Source organism: Nyctereutes procyonoides, unplaced genomic scaffold (genome assembly GCF_905146905.1).
Source record: "Nyctereutes procyonoides isolate TBG_1078 unplaced genomic scaffold, NYPRO_anot_genome, whole genome shotgun sequence".
NCBI lineage: Eukaryota > Metazoa > Chordata > Mammalia > Carnivora > Canidae > Nyctereutes > Nyctereutes procyonoides.
The window spans coordinates 18256828-18271719 of record NW_026575122.1 but is presented as its reverse complement, the minus strand read 5'-3'; the positions used below and the strand labels follow the sequence as shown (position 1 = coordinate 18271719).

At 40.0% G+C, this 14892-nt stretch overlaps 1 long non-coding RNA gene across 1 annotated transcript in view; it reads right to left on the bottom strand.

Annotated features, from left to right (window-relative positions):
* The window catches only part of LOC129516827 (uncharacterized), a 110838-nt gene extending 96152 nt beyond the window's left edge, over positions 1–14686 (bottom strand). Inside the window, exon 1 of the long non-coding RNA XR_008665877.1 lies at positions 14494–14686. This is a non-coding gene — a long non-coding RNA (uncharacterized LOC129516827). The remainder of the gene's footprint in view (positions 1–14493) is intronic.
* Positions 14687–14892: the final 206 nt, after the last annotated feature.

Below are 14892 nucleotides of genomic sequence, written 5' to 3'. Positions count from 1 at the left end.
TCTGGGGTGCCTGGGTGCCAGTCGGTTCAGCTTCTGCCTTTGGCTCAGGATGTGATCTCAGGGTCCTGGGATTGAGCCCTTCTCATCAGGCTTCTTACTCAGCAGAGAGCCTGCTTCTCCCTCTCTTCCCACTCATTCTCTCTCTCACTATCTCTCTCACTATCTCCATCTCTCTCAAAGAAATAAAATCTTTAAAAAAAATCTGATCTGATGCTGACTGATGTTGAGTACTTTCTCATGTGTCTGTTGCCTGTTTGTATGTTTTCTTTGGAGAAATGTTTGTTCATGTCTTCTGCCCTTTTCTTGACTGGATTTTTTTGGGTTTTGGGTGTTGAGTTTGATAAATTCTTCATAGATTTTGGATTCTAGCCCTTTATCTGATAAGACATTTGCAAATATCTTCTGCTATTCCATATGTGGCCTATTAGTTTTGTTGATCGTTTCCTTTGCTGTGCAACACTTTTTATCTGGATAAAATCCCAGTAGTTCATTTTTGCTTTTGTTTCTTTTGCCTTTGGAGACATGACTAGCAAGAAGTTGCTGTGGCCAAGGTCAAAGAGGTTGCTGCCTGCATTCTCCTCTAGGATTTTGATAGATTCCTATCTCATTTAGGTCTTTTATCCATTTTCAGTTTATTTTTTGTGTATGGTGTGAAAAAGTGGTGCAATTTCATTCTTCTACATGTGGCTGTCCAATTTTCCCAACACCATTTGTTGAAGAGACTGTCTTTTTTCTATTGGATATTCTTTCCTGCTTTGTTGAAGATCAGTTGACCATTGAGGTTAGGGTCCATTTCTGGGTTCTCTATTCTGTTCCTTGGATCTATGTGTCTGTTTTTGTGCCAGTACTATACTGTCTTGATGATTACAGCTTTGTAATAGAGCTTAAAGTCCAGAATTGTGATGCTTCCAGCTTTCGTTTTTTTTTTTTTTTCAGCATTCTTTTGGCTATTTGAGGTCTTTTCTGGCTCCATACAAATTTTGGAATTGTTTGTTCCAGCTCCATGAAAAAAAATCATCTTTTTGCATCAGACGTCTCAAGAATTCTTTCTTGGCCTTCAGCTCTGGACCTCACCAACATTCTAAAACTTCATCATCAGTAAGCAACCCTGAAGCCATGCATTTCTGTATCAGACCCGCTGCCTTTTATGCTAACTGTAATCGCTTTTCCTCTAATCATTAAGTACTGCTACTTCATTTATATCATGTCTGGATCCCTTTTCCCTCGGTGAAATTAGGAAACCTATGTTAACTGTGCTATTTCCCAGTTAGCAGCTACAATTACAGATGATAGCCATGAAAGCATTTTTCAAAGAGTGTGGTACTTCTTTTACCAATGTCTTTACCTTAGGTCTCTTCTGAGGATGACAAAGTTAGAGGGTAGGGGACTGAATGGACTACACATGAAAAATCCGCTCTAGCGCCTGTAGTCCCAAATTCTTTAGATTCTTCCCTCCACATTATGCCAAGGGAATTTTAGTACCTTGATTTCATTTAGTGTGGCCCCATCGAATCCAGGTTTCAGTTATCCAGAAATATTCTAGCAAGATTTGTGGAAGTAAAGGAACAGAGTGCCAGAGGGTTTTATCCCAGCAATGAAATATTTCAGCCTGGAAGTGACACGCATGACTGTCCCTCATAAGCTGTTAGCCAAAACCACGAGCCCTCCTGTAAGGGGGACAGCAAAATGTCATGTTTTAGGGTCCTAGAAGGAGATTTAAACTACATATGTGTCAGCACAACACTAATTAATTTAGGGCAATATCACAAACTGATGAAGAGCAGCAATATCACAAACTGTTGGTGCACCCTGATGGGACAGTCCACTTGGCTACATATCCTCCCCTTATTTCTTCTGAACCACTACCAGAATCAGTTTCCCAAATCCTCAACTTGGAGGATTGTAGCAACTGTGTTATGTAACTATTTCTTTGCTCCTTCCCAACTACCCATATCTTACATGTAAAGCACCTGCAGTGACTAATACTTTAGGTTGTAGGTGGGAATAAGTCTGAACAGAAGTCTGAGCCTTTTGCTTGCACAGTTCATTGGTGCCTTGTGGACCTGCTAGGGCCAGGTTTTGGGAGTGCTACTTCTGTTTTATAATTGAATGCTATTGCATATACCCAGCATTATGGTTCAGTGATGACATAATAGCTGGATGCTTGTTTGTTGAAGATTTTATTTATTTATTTCAGAGAGAGAGCATGCACGAGCAGGGAGGAGAGGCAGAGGGAGGAGGAGACTCCTTGCTGAGCAAGGAGCCCGATAGGAGGCTCAATCCTAGGACCCTAGGAACATACCTGAACTGAAGGCAGACACCTAACTGACTGAGCCAGCCAGGTGCCCCAGATAATAGCTGGTTGTGATGTGTGGATTAGGTTGTTAGTCACTTGGAGTACCAGTCAAATGCTGAGTTTCCATCAGGACTTAGTAACAATTTAAGAACTGCTTTTCAAATGAGTAACAGTTATAGCATGAACTCCTCCAAAACACTGTCTAATCTGGGGCTTGCCAAAGTCTCCAAACAGCATCTCTGCTGCCAGACACTGCTAATGCCATTATATCTGCTATCCCATAAGGCCCAACAGGCATATCAGCCTAGACCTGTTGCAGAGCTCATTCTTGTTCCAGGACCCACTTAAAACTGGAAGCTGTTGGGTTATCTCATGAATGGAGTGGCGCAGCATGCCCAAATGTGGTATAGGTTGTCACCAAAATCCAGAAAACTTCGTCATACACTGTGCCTCTTTCTTTGTGGTGGCCGGTGCAAGGTACTGCCACTTGTCTCTCTGTAGAAGGAATTTCCTAATATGCCCCAAATCGCTGAACTCCTCAAAACTTCATCAAAGTGGCAGACCCTAAACTATCACAGTTTATCTCCTTCCTTCTGGTATATATAGTTTCTACTCCCTGCTTACTAGGTTCTATTAACACGACAATAATCAATATAAAAAGAAAACTGATGTTTCATAGAATTCAATAAAAGCTAAACCTCTGTCTCAGCTATATAAATGCAAACTGCTCCTGATTTGGTTGGAAAAGAATGCATTTGCCAAGTCACTGATTGCATGTCAGGTGCTAGGATGGAGACTTGTTCCAGTCAATATACATCTAAAACTATAGCTAATGAACATCACAATCTGATTAGGTCTGCAATAACCTATCATTTTCCAAGGTCCTTCAGGTTTTTGCTCTGATCACACAGAAACATTTTATGTAGGTTTTTGTGGCAGTGGTAATTTCTACAATCCCTTCTGAAGTATCACTTACCAATTACTACTAGTGTATTGTGTGGAAAGAGCTCCAGAGACTCTAGATGGTTTTTCCTTTCATAATAGTTCTCATTCCAGACAGGAAACCAGAATGGTTCTTTGTTAGTTATCAAGTATATGTGTGTGCATTCTCACCATATATTCTGTAACTCTAATAATAATAAACATAGTATGGATCTGCAATTCCACTAGACTCACTGTTAGCTAAATTTGGGGCAAGACTTCATGTAAAGCCTGACATCCATAAGCACCTACTTTGGTGGACTTTTGTAGTGTTTGGGGTCTCTGGGGATCAGTGTGAAATTAAGAGTCAGTATGTCATAGTTGCCAGAAGTTCTGGGTATTTCCCTTTCCTCCACCCACAGTCCCCTGGGTAAATAGCTGCAGGTTACTCTGAAGAAAGTTCTTTCCCACTCTGTGGAGGAAATTCACTGTATACACTAATAGCTGTCCTACAGGGTTTTTTTCTGAGGCATGCAGCCCCCATCTCTGTTAAGAGGCTTCAAGTCAACACACTGCTTTACTTCTGGGAACCTGCTATGAAGTCATGAATCCAAACAGTGATGTCTAGTTTCTTCCCAGCTGGCCTCAAAGTATTCCCTCTGTGTAAAACAGAACCAGGGTAGGCTGACCATTTATTTCAGAACACCCCTATTACTATTCTCATTGATTCATTGTACTGACCACACCAAACATGTCTTTGTTAGGATCTACCACCTAGCCTCTACCTCTCTGAAATTCCGCTTTCCCACTGTAATCAGAAAATGCAATTTTTGAGGCATTTCCCACTGTCTTCTCTGGATGTCAAGAGAGTCACACAGAGATGCCATGCCCTCTTGCTCCCTTACCCAAGGCTTGGTAAAGGAAGCAGCCTCTAGGCTTTCCCAGAGAGCATAACTAGGTGGTAGAAGAGCTGGTGGCCAATGACAGAGTTTAGAGAATCAAATCAAGAGACTGTCACTGCCTCATTTCTTCACTATGAACCCTAGACTGCTGCTAGAAGACCAAGCCATGCTGGACACCTCATTCTGCCTTCAACACAACAGAGAATGCATCACTGGAGGAACCTAATCACTCTTCAGAACTTTAGCTCCAAGGAGTTTGAGATGTACTTTCTAGCTCAGTGGCCTTGTGCCTAACCACAAGTCTTTTACTCTGGCAGAAAGGAAGAAAAGATAAGTGTGGGAGAATTACTTCCAGTCTTCTTCTCGACTGGTTCCCCCTCATCACCATTTAAACATGTTCAAATCACTGTTGTTTTCTGTCATTTCTGGAAGAAAAAAACTTTCCCTCATCTCCATATCCCCCTTTTCTATATGGTTCTATATCAGGAAAGAATTGTCCTCAAATACTTATTTATTGGTGGATGTAAGAAGATCTAAATTCAGCATTGGAAAGAAAGCTCTGGATATCAAAATGCAATGTACAAAACTGACAGCTCTGGACTGACTAGAAGTTGAAGACTGTTCCAGTGTCCGGCCATTTATTAACCTCACCAGGTGTGGTATGCAGAATAATGGGCCCCAAAGGTGTTCTTGTCCTACTTCCAGAAATTATGAATATGTTACCTTGCATGGCAAAAGGAATTTTGCAAATGTGATTAAGGATCTTGAGATTATTTTAAATTATTTGGGAAGTACCAATCTAATCACATGGGTGTTTAAAAGTATAAGATGGGGGTCCCTGGGTGGCTGTCAGTTAAGCATCTGCCTTTGGCTCAGGTCATGATCCTGGGGTCCTGGGATCGAGCCCCATATTGGGCTCCCTGCTCAGCAGAGAGTCGGCTCGTTCCTCTCCCTCTGCCCCTATGCCCCCACTCATGTGCTCTCTCTTTCTCTCAAGTAAATAAATAAAATCTTTAAATAAATCAAAGTAAAAGATGAAGAAAAAAAGAGGTGACTCTAAAAAAGGAACTCAACTTACTGCTAATGGCTTTGAAGGTAGAGGAAGAAGACCACAAACCAAGGATGTGGACATCCTCTAGAAATTGTGAACAGCCCTCAGCTGATGGCTAGCAAGGACAGGAGCGTTAGTCCTACAACTTCAAGGAGCTGAATTCTGCCAATGACTTGAATGAGCAAGGAAAGACATTCTCCCTAGAGTCTCCAGAAAATAATGTTACCCTGCCAGCTCCCGGGTTTTAGCTCTTTGAGGTTCCTGCCTCAGAACTGTATAGCCACTATGTTTGCAGTTGTTTGCTATGGCAGCAATAGAAAATAAATCAAACAAGGTACTTTTGCCACAGAAGTCTTCCTTCCTGAGGACACGGATTATAAAACTAGGGTCCCTGAGATTCAGGGAATTGAAAAAGTTAGTTCTAGGGCAGCTGCCTGACTTTTATATCCTAACCTAGAGTTCCAGGGAGAGAATCAAATAGGAAGGAAAAAAACAAAGACACTGCTCTCCTGTTTTCCCTTTCCAAATGAGAAAATTGGAAAGCACAGATCATAGGATTTACACAATAGCAACAAAAAAAATTCTCATTCTACCTCTACATAGCAAAGATGATACATAAATAAAAGCTCTGGTTACATTGGCCCAAGCCTGGTGGGACTCCAGTCATAGCTATGCATGTACAGAATACTTGTTCTACAGTGCAGGAGAGGTATTAATTCTTACCCTACCTCCATATCCTAGCTATTAATTCTTACCCCACCCCCATAACCCCATAGGATTTGTGCTTTACAAGACTTTACACAAGCGCAATTCACAGCTTGAAATTACTCCATAGAGAGCTCTCCTATTTGAAGAAGAAAATCCTCCTGGGCACCTGGGTAGTTCAGTCAGTTTAAGTGCCTGCCTTCAGCTCAGATCATGATTCCAGGGTCCTGGGGATCGAGTCCCACATCAGGCTCCCTACTGCACAGGCAGCCTGCTTCCCCCTCTCCCTGCCAAATGTGCTTGTGCTCTGTCAAATACATAAATAAAATCTTAAAAAAGAAGAAGAAGAAGAAGAAGAAGAAGAAGAAGAAGAAGAAGAAGAAGAAGAAAAGAAAAGAAAGAAAAAGAAAATAAAAGAGAAAAGAAAAAAAAGAAAAGAAAACTATTCCACCACAGTAGACCAAAATCCTCCCATGAATACTCTTTACCTCATATAAGTCAAAGCCTTCTTTCTATGGGGATCACCATTGTCTAGCATCTAATGTACAAATGAATGACATATTATCTTTGTTTAAATCCTAAAATAATTTATCTCAGTATAAAAAGTTTTCCTTTCTCATATTTTTTGTTAAGCACAAAATCTTCTTCCTTACCAAAAATACCTTCTCTGCCAAAACTTCTGAATTATCTAAATTTGAATGTTACTTAGTAAAGTTATTAGAGGTTTCTCAAATTTCTTTTAGACTGTAAGTTGGTATTTCAGAAATGTCACTTAAATCAGCCTGAAAATAAAATATTCATAGAGATAAGAAGGAAAAAACCCAACTTCCCTACCAGACGGAGCTACTGGAAAGTTCATCTAGTGAGTAATAATTTATAGAAAGGATAATTTATTATTTACCAGGCAAGTTGTTTGTGCCATTCACAGCATCTTCTTCACTTAAGTGACAAAGGCCAATATATATTACCAAGGATCATCAGGTAGTTTAAGATGCTTTATCACCTTTCTTATGAGGAAACGAAAGCGCCCTATGGTCATTTATCCAGTAATTCTAATTACACGCTTTTGAAGATGAGGGTAAATGTTTTATCATTTAAATATTTATTTCAGTAGTTTAAACAGAGCCTTTATAAAGAAAAATCAATATAAAAGCTAATGGAAGAAACAAGAATCAAGAATATAAAAATTAAGTCTGTAACCAAAGAGAGCCATCAGAAATTGTTAGACAAGCGCTGGAAATGTAGGAAGTAGTAATTGGGATAAAACAAGAAGCAAGGGCAAGGACAAAAGCAAATTCAAGTTAGAAACACAGGTAGAAGACCCTAAAACAGCAATTCCCAAACTCTGCTCAGGGGCATGGGACACTGGAGTGAATTCACAAGGCACCACAGAATATTTTTAATTTTTGAAACACAGAAACATCCACAAGACATTTTATGAATGTTTACAATTAGGTTGTTTGGACCTAATTACATAATAAATGGAACTATGCAGTATTTCTTAGGCTCAAGGGCACCAAGAAAAAATTAGAGATTTTAACAGTTCTATAAAACAAGAAAATATGGGAATGTCTGTCTTATGGACATTCTAGGGTTCAAAAGACATAGGTTACCCAGAGTAGAATCAGAAAAGTAGAGCAAGGGACGCCTGGGTGGTTCAGCGGTTGAGCGTCTGCCTTTAGCTCAGGGCGTGATCCCAGGGTCCTGGGATCAAGTCCTACATCAGGTTCCCTGCATGGAGCCTGCTTCTCCCTCTGCCTATGTGTCTGCCTTTCTCTCTCTGTGTGTCTCTCATGAATAAGTAAATAAAATCTTAAAAAAAAAAAAGAAAAGAGCAAAAGTAAAAAGGACAGCACCTCCAGCCTCTATATGCTTAGTTATACCTAATATATCTACTACCCAGTTGGTAGTTATATCCAGTTATACCTAGTAGGGCCTTTCTTTCATTCTATCCTGGCTGTAAAGAAAGGAACCTTTGTGCTCTATTACTCTGAATTTACTGCAGGATCTCTTCAAAATCAATGAATCTTGCTTGTAAATCAGTAAATCTTTCTCTTAATAACAAAAACAAAACTGTGATTTTTCAATGTTGGTTTGGGGACTAAATAACTAGAGTTCTACAAATACTTAGTATGAGAAAGTCTACTAAAATCTAAATACTTCTTGGGCACCTGAGTGGCTCAGTGGATGAGCATCTACCTTTGGCTCAGGTTGTGATCCTGGGGTCCTGGGATTGAGGCCCACATCAGGCTCCCCTCTGGGAGACTGCTTCTCCCTCTGCCTGTGTCTCTCATGAATAAATAAATAAAATCTTTTTAAAAAATTAAATACTTCTTTAGTGAAAAAATGAACTTTATGTTGAGATTCAGTCAGCAATAAAAGTCCATTATAGAAGTTTTAGAATTAAAAAAAAAAGAAGTTTTAGAATTTACTATAAATGAGGGGTTGTCAAACTTTTTATGTAAAAGGCCAGATACTTTTATTTATTTTTTTAACAACTCTAAAAATGTAAGAGCCAATTGAAAACAGTGGGTACATTCATATTGATGTCAGCTGATCTCCAGATCCCATTATATCTTGAAAAACTGAAACTCTGTACCCACTGAAATAACAGTTTCCCATTTCCCCTTGTATACTAGTACACAGAGCAGCACTGGACACCATTAGGGGATAGAAAGGAGGACTCCATGGTCAGGGTCAAAAGGTCAAAGTATGTACACCACTGTTCAGCAACAATATTCCAACAGGCAAAAAATAGAAACCCAAATGCCCACTGACAGGTGAATGGAGAAACAACATGTAGTATACACATACAACAGCATACTAGTCATCCTTAAGAAAGTTCTGATACCAACTGAATGGACCTTAAAAAACAATACACTAAGTGAAATATGCCAGATGTAAAATGGACAAATACTAATGACTTCACTTACATGAAGTACCTAGAACAAATTCATAGAGACAGAAAGTAGGAGAATGATTACTAGGAACTGGGGTGGGGCAGGGGGGGGCGACAGTTGGTGTCAAATAGATACAAAGTTTCAGTTTGGGACAATGAAAAAAATCCCCCCATGGATTTTGTGGTGACAGTTTTGCAACAATATGACAGTTTCGCAACAACAACAATATGAAGTACTTTATGCCATGGAACTATACACCTAAAAATGGTTAAACAGTAAATTTTACATTATGTTATTTTACTACAGTAAAAAAAGATGTAAAAACAGTTCTTAGCTCATGAGCCATACAGAAATAGACTGCAGACCACAATTGGGTTGCAGGCCATAGTTTGCTCTGAATCATAAGATCCACTAAACAAAATGAAGAAAATGACATGAAATACTTAAAAATTTTTATCCAAGTCATTATAATTCATTTTTATTTTAATATGAACGTTAAAAAGATTTCACATTTCATTTATTGGTTACATTTACCAAAACTTGTAAGTGCAACGAAAAAAAAAAAAACTTGAGAGCAGTATCTTGAAGATGAGGTCAAAATGTATATAAAAATGGACATATGGGATGCCTGAGTGGCTCGGCGGTTGAGCGTCTCCCTCCAGCTCGGGGCATGACCCCGGGATCCGGGATCGAGTTCCACATCAGGCTCCTGGCAGGGAGTCTGCTTCTCCCTCTGCCTCTCTCTCTCTCTCTCTCTCTCTCTCTGTGTGTGTGTGTGTGTGTGTGTGTGTGTGTGTCTCATGAGTAAATAAAGTCTTTAAAAAAATAACAATAAAGACAGACATATATGTAGAAATCTGGTAATACATGTAAGTATGCAGAGCTTTACCTATCACAGATGGAGAGGAGGTAGAAATGAAAAATAAATCATGGTGTCTTCAGTGAAGCTTAAAATGTAGCCTGAACAATGGGTAGGTAAAGCTGACACTTAATGGGCAAGAATACTCAGTTTCAAAGTTCAGCTTTTAAAGTTTGATATTACAGTTTGTTCTACTTTTATCTTCTCCATTCATTTGGTACACAGTAGGCTATTTTCCCTCCCATTTTGGGGGAGGAGAAAAAAATGACACTTTACAGAATCAAGCATAATATAAGGACCTGCTCATATCCCTTCCCTGCATTTGCAACCTTTAAATCTAACACTCACTAAACTCTTTCTTTGGTTAGCAAAATCTAGCCTCTGAAGGCAACATATTCCTTTTTTTTTTTTTTAAAGATTTTAGCTATTCATGAGACACAGAGAGAGAGGCAGAGACACAGGCAGAGGGAGAAGCAGGCTCCATGCAGGGAGCCCGATCGGGACTCGATCCCGGGTCTCCAGAATCACACCCTGGGCCAAAGGCAGCACTAACCGCTAAGCCACCCAGACTGCCCAAGACACTGTATCTAGGCTTAAAATCAGCTCTACACAAAAATTCATTCTAAACAAGAAGCCTGGGCAGCCCAGGTGGCTCAGTGGTTTAGCGCCACCTTCAGTCCAGGGCGTGATCCTGGAGACCCAGGATCGAGTCCCACATCCGGCTCCCTGCATGGAGCCTGCTTCTCCCTCTGCCTGTGTCTCTGCCTCTCTCTCTCTCTTTCTCTAATAAATAATAATCTTTTTTTTTAAAAAAAAGGCATTAAACAAGAAGCCTTTTTCAAATCAGTAGAGTATACATAGTTACAGAGACAAAGGACATGGTTCCAGTTATCTTGTCACTGGCACAGACATATAACAACCCTAAACAGAGAAGTAAAACAATAATTTTCATTATGTTTATGGATTCTTTTTAAGACTTTATTGCTTTCTCAGGAGTTTTAGATTTACAACAAAATTGAGCAAAAGGCACAGAGAATTCCTATATAACCACTGTCCCCCCACATGCACAGCCTCTCCCATTATCAGTATTGTTCACCAGAAGAGTACACATTTTACCAAGGATGAATCTACATCAAGACAGCAAAATTACCCAAAGTCCACTGTTCACCTTAGAGTTCATTCGTGGATTTGGACAAAAGCATAGTGACTTATATTCACCATCATAATATATGGAATATTTACATTGCCCTAAAAATCCTCTATAGTTTGCCTATTCATCTCTCCCTTGTCCCCATCTGGCAACCACTGATTTTTTTTTACTGTCTCCATAGTTTTGTCTTTTCCAGTATGGCACATCGTTGGAATCATAAGGTGCAGCCTTTTCAGATTGGCTTCTTTCACTTAGTAGTATTAAGTTTCCTCCACGTCTTTTTATAGCTTGATAGCACAGTTCTTTTCAGTGCTAAATAATATTCCATCATCTGAATGTACCACTGTTTATTAATCCACTTGTCTACCAAAGGATATCTTGGTTGCTTCTAAGTTTTGTCAATTATGAGTAAAGGTGATTTAAACGCAGATGTGCAGGTTTCTGTGTGGACATAAGGTTTCACCTCCTTTGGGTAAATAGTAACAAGTGCAATTGCTAGATCACATGGTAAGGATATGTTTCATTTTATAAGAAACTTACAAACTATCTTCCAAAGTGGTGGCACCATTTTGCATTCCCACTAACAAAGTATGAGAATCCTTTTGCTCCACATCCTCACCAGTATTTGGTGTTGTCAGTGTTCTGGATTTTGGCCATTCTAATAGGTGTGTAGTGGTCGTTTTGTTTTACTTTGCATTTCCCTAATGATACGACGTAGAGTTATCTTTGTATATACTCATTTGACATCTGTATTATCTTCTTTGGTGAGGTCTGTTAAGCTAGTTGGCCCATTTTTTTAATGAGTTATTTTCTTATTGTTGAGTTTTAAAGGCTCTTTATACATTTTGTATAATAGTCCTTTATCAGCTGTATTTTTCGCAAATATTTCTCCCAGTCTGTGTCTTGTTTTCTCAATTCTTCTAAGGCCATCGATTCTTCAAGTCAGGAACGAGGTCAGAGAGCAGAAATGGCTCGCTTCTGGTCCACAAGTCTATGGCCTTAGCTGAAGAGTGGCTCAAATGGCTGAGAGCTGCAATCTGATTCTCCATTCATGTAACTGGCACCTGAGCTAGCTGGAGGGCTGGGCTCAGCTGTGACTGTCAAATGAGAGTATTTCAAGGGGTCTCCTTATAGTTATGGGCTTTTCACAGCACACCAGACACAGGTAGTCAGACTTCTTACACGATGGCTGAGAGTTCCCAAAATAAGTGTTTCAATAGGCAATATGGAGTTGTATGGCTTTTTATGACCTAGCCTCTGAAGTCACATATGGTGATTATGATCACTTTCACTATATTCCATTGTATAAGTCAATCATAAGCCCAACCAGATTTCAGGGGAGGGGACACAAGGTATACCTTTCTATGGAAAGGACATCAAAGAAGTTGTAGTCATATTTTAAAACTACCATGGACATATTAATATAGAGAGATATAGAGATATATGCCAAAGAGCTAACAGTGCCCACCTCCCAGGGTCCCTCAAAGTGAATTTTATTAACTCATTATTTTAAGTCAGACTAACCCAAACACATCTTTCATGGATGGCAAAATTCCATCTACTTATTTTCATATACTACAGTAACAAACAGAAACTTCATTTTATCTATATAAACTGCATCCAGAATGACTAATATCTTACTTTTGGCCATATACCATCTGCCAGTTACAACCATTTCTTATTTTCCAAACACTGAGAAGTTCAGATCCACCCTCAGGCTTAGGCTAAGTCATATCCAGAAAGAATACAGAGAATACCTATCGCAAGTAAAGCAAGTAGATTTGGGTCATTTCAGCATTATGATTGCTGAAATTGGTGGCCATTGTCTATATCAGTGATTGCTAGACTTTAGGATTTCATGAACCAAGAAAAATTTCAGAAATAAAATAAACCAGATGGGGGCAAATATAGTTACCAACATTTTATTTTCCTAGGAAAAATATTTAGAAAACAACTGCTCTATAGCTATCATCACATAAAAGAATGGACAATTTCAAAATAAAGCACAATCCTTAAGAGTAAGTCTTACTAAATGAAAACTCACTATATATATATTTTTTTTTCTCATTTCTCTGCTAATCTGCAGAAACTTCCCCATAGTTGAACCCTAGTTCACAAACTGGTATGTAAAACCACTTGTGCATCTGACATTCTGGTCTCTTCCACCTCTTGATTTATTCTAATAGTTCTAAACTTTAGCTTGCTCCTAGGAACTTGGTCTAAAAGACATACAAATAAGTAATTATAATACAGCATGAATGCTGTAAGGATACAGGGGAAAATATCACAGAAGGTTTCATCCACTGGGTGAAAAAAGTTTGCTCATGTGCAAGAATGAGGAAGACTATTAAATATTAAAGGTGGCAACGACTATGGCTGAAAGCACAGAGGCCATCTGTGTGTGCAGTATATCCAAGGAAGATATATATACTGTGTCCCAAAAAAGTAAGTAGTGGTTATACTTGGTTGTAGAAGAAGGGTTACTTTTCTTCATTCTTCTATTTTCTGAAATTTAACAATGGAATATGCATTCATTTAATGGCCAGGAAATAAACAACTATCGTAATTTTGTAGACTACAGTAGGAAGAAAAAACAAAAGGCCTATTTCCCTTTAAGAAAGCAGTTCATAGGGATCCCTGGGTGGCGCAGCGGTTTGGCGCCTGCCTTTGGCCCAGGGCGCGATCCTGGAGACCCGGGATCGAGTCCCACATCGGGCTCCCGGTGCATGGAGCCTGCTTCTCCCTCTGCCTGTGTCTCTGCCTCTCTCTCTCTCACTGTGTGCCTATCATAAATAAAAAAACAAAAATTAAAAAAAAAAAAAAAAAAAGAAAGCAGTTCATATTAAAAAGAAGCCAGGTTGGAAAATGGAGATGTTAAGGATTTGGAAGATGGGTGCAGAAATCCAGCTCCAGAATCTGGCTAGGACAGATGACAAGGGGGAAGATAACACTCCCTCAGTGCCTCTGTGAGAATTCTAGGCTAGCTGCACTCAATACTCAGGTCTTCTTGTCCACGGAGTCATTAGTCAGAAATTCTCAGGTGGCAGGTGCTGACAGGTCACTGCTTAGCAGTGCTTCTGGAGTCAAGGCACCAAGGTTAGAATTCCGGCTGTACCACTAAGTAGCTCAATGAGCAAAAGCAAATGACTAAACCACTAGAACCTGTTTCCTCATCTGTAACGTGGAAAACTGCCTGCCTTTCTGGATTTTTGTACAGATCAACTGATATAATGTAGGTAAAGAATTTAGTACAATGCCTGCCCCTAAGAAAATGAGAATTGCAATGTAGGACATATATATATATATATATAATCCATCAGTTAGGTATTTGTTTGCTTTACTGGTTTTGAAAGGCTTTAAGATCCTACTTGCCATGTGTTCCATAGGTTTAGCTAAAAGCTGTAAGCACATAAAAAGTCTGTCAGTGGGAATGTCAAAACCTTTTGAAACTTAAACATATGAGAGTTTTTAACACAAGTTCTGAATGCAGAAGGGATATTCATTATCTGCAGTTGCTTCTAAAATTAAGCTACCTTTAGAATGTTCTGCAGGATCCAGAGGTAACAGCCCTCCCCTAGACTCTAACAACTGATAGAAAACGAGGAGGCCGCTTCCGATTCTTCACGGACTTATTCCAGCTGGCTTCCCCATCCACTGCCAGAGAGAATCGGAGATCTGCGCAGATAAAAGGCTCAGTTCTAGGTCTTACCCAGGCTCTCTTAATGCTGGAATACAGTCAACAGAAGAATGTGGGAGGTCTTCCTCAAGTCTTTCCAAACAATTCCTACAGCTTCCAGAATTCCGTTCACGGGCCACTGGGCCCCCAGGTACCAACTGCAACGACCTCGGTCCCCCTCCTCTCTTTCCAAGCTGCTAACCCTGCTACGCCTCTCTGCAGCCCCGCCCCCTGCAAATGACCAATCAGAGAGGGTCCAGTGAGCCGGATGGGGTGGGCCCAGGTTGGCGCTGTCGACGAATCAGCACCCTCAAACAGCGGGGGCGGAAGCGGAAGCCCTGGGTTGGCCTTGGGTTCCGCTGTGGGGGATGTCCCGTGGGAGCGAGTGAGGCGATCCTGGGGCCGGCGGGTCTGAGTCCTCGCCTCCTTATC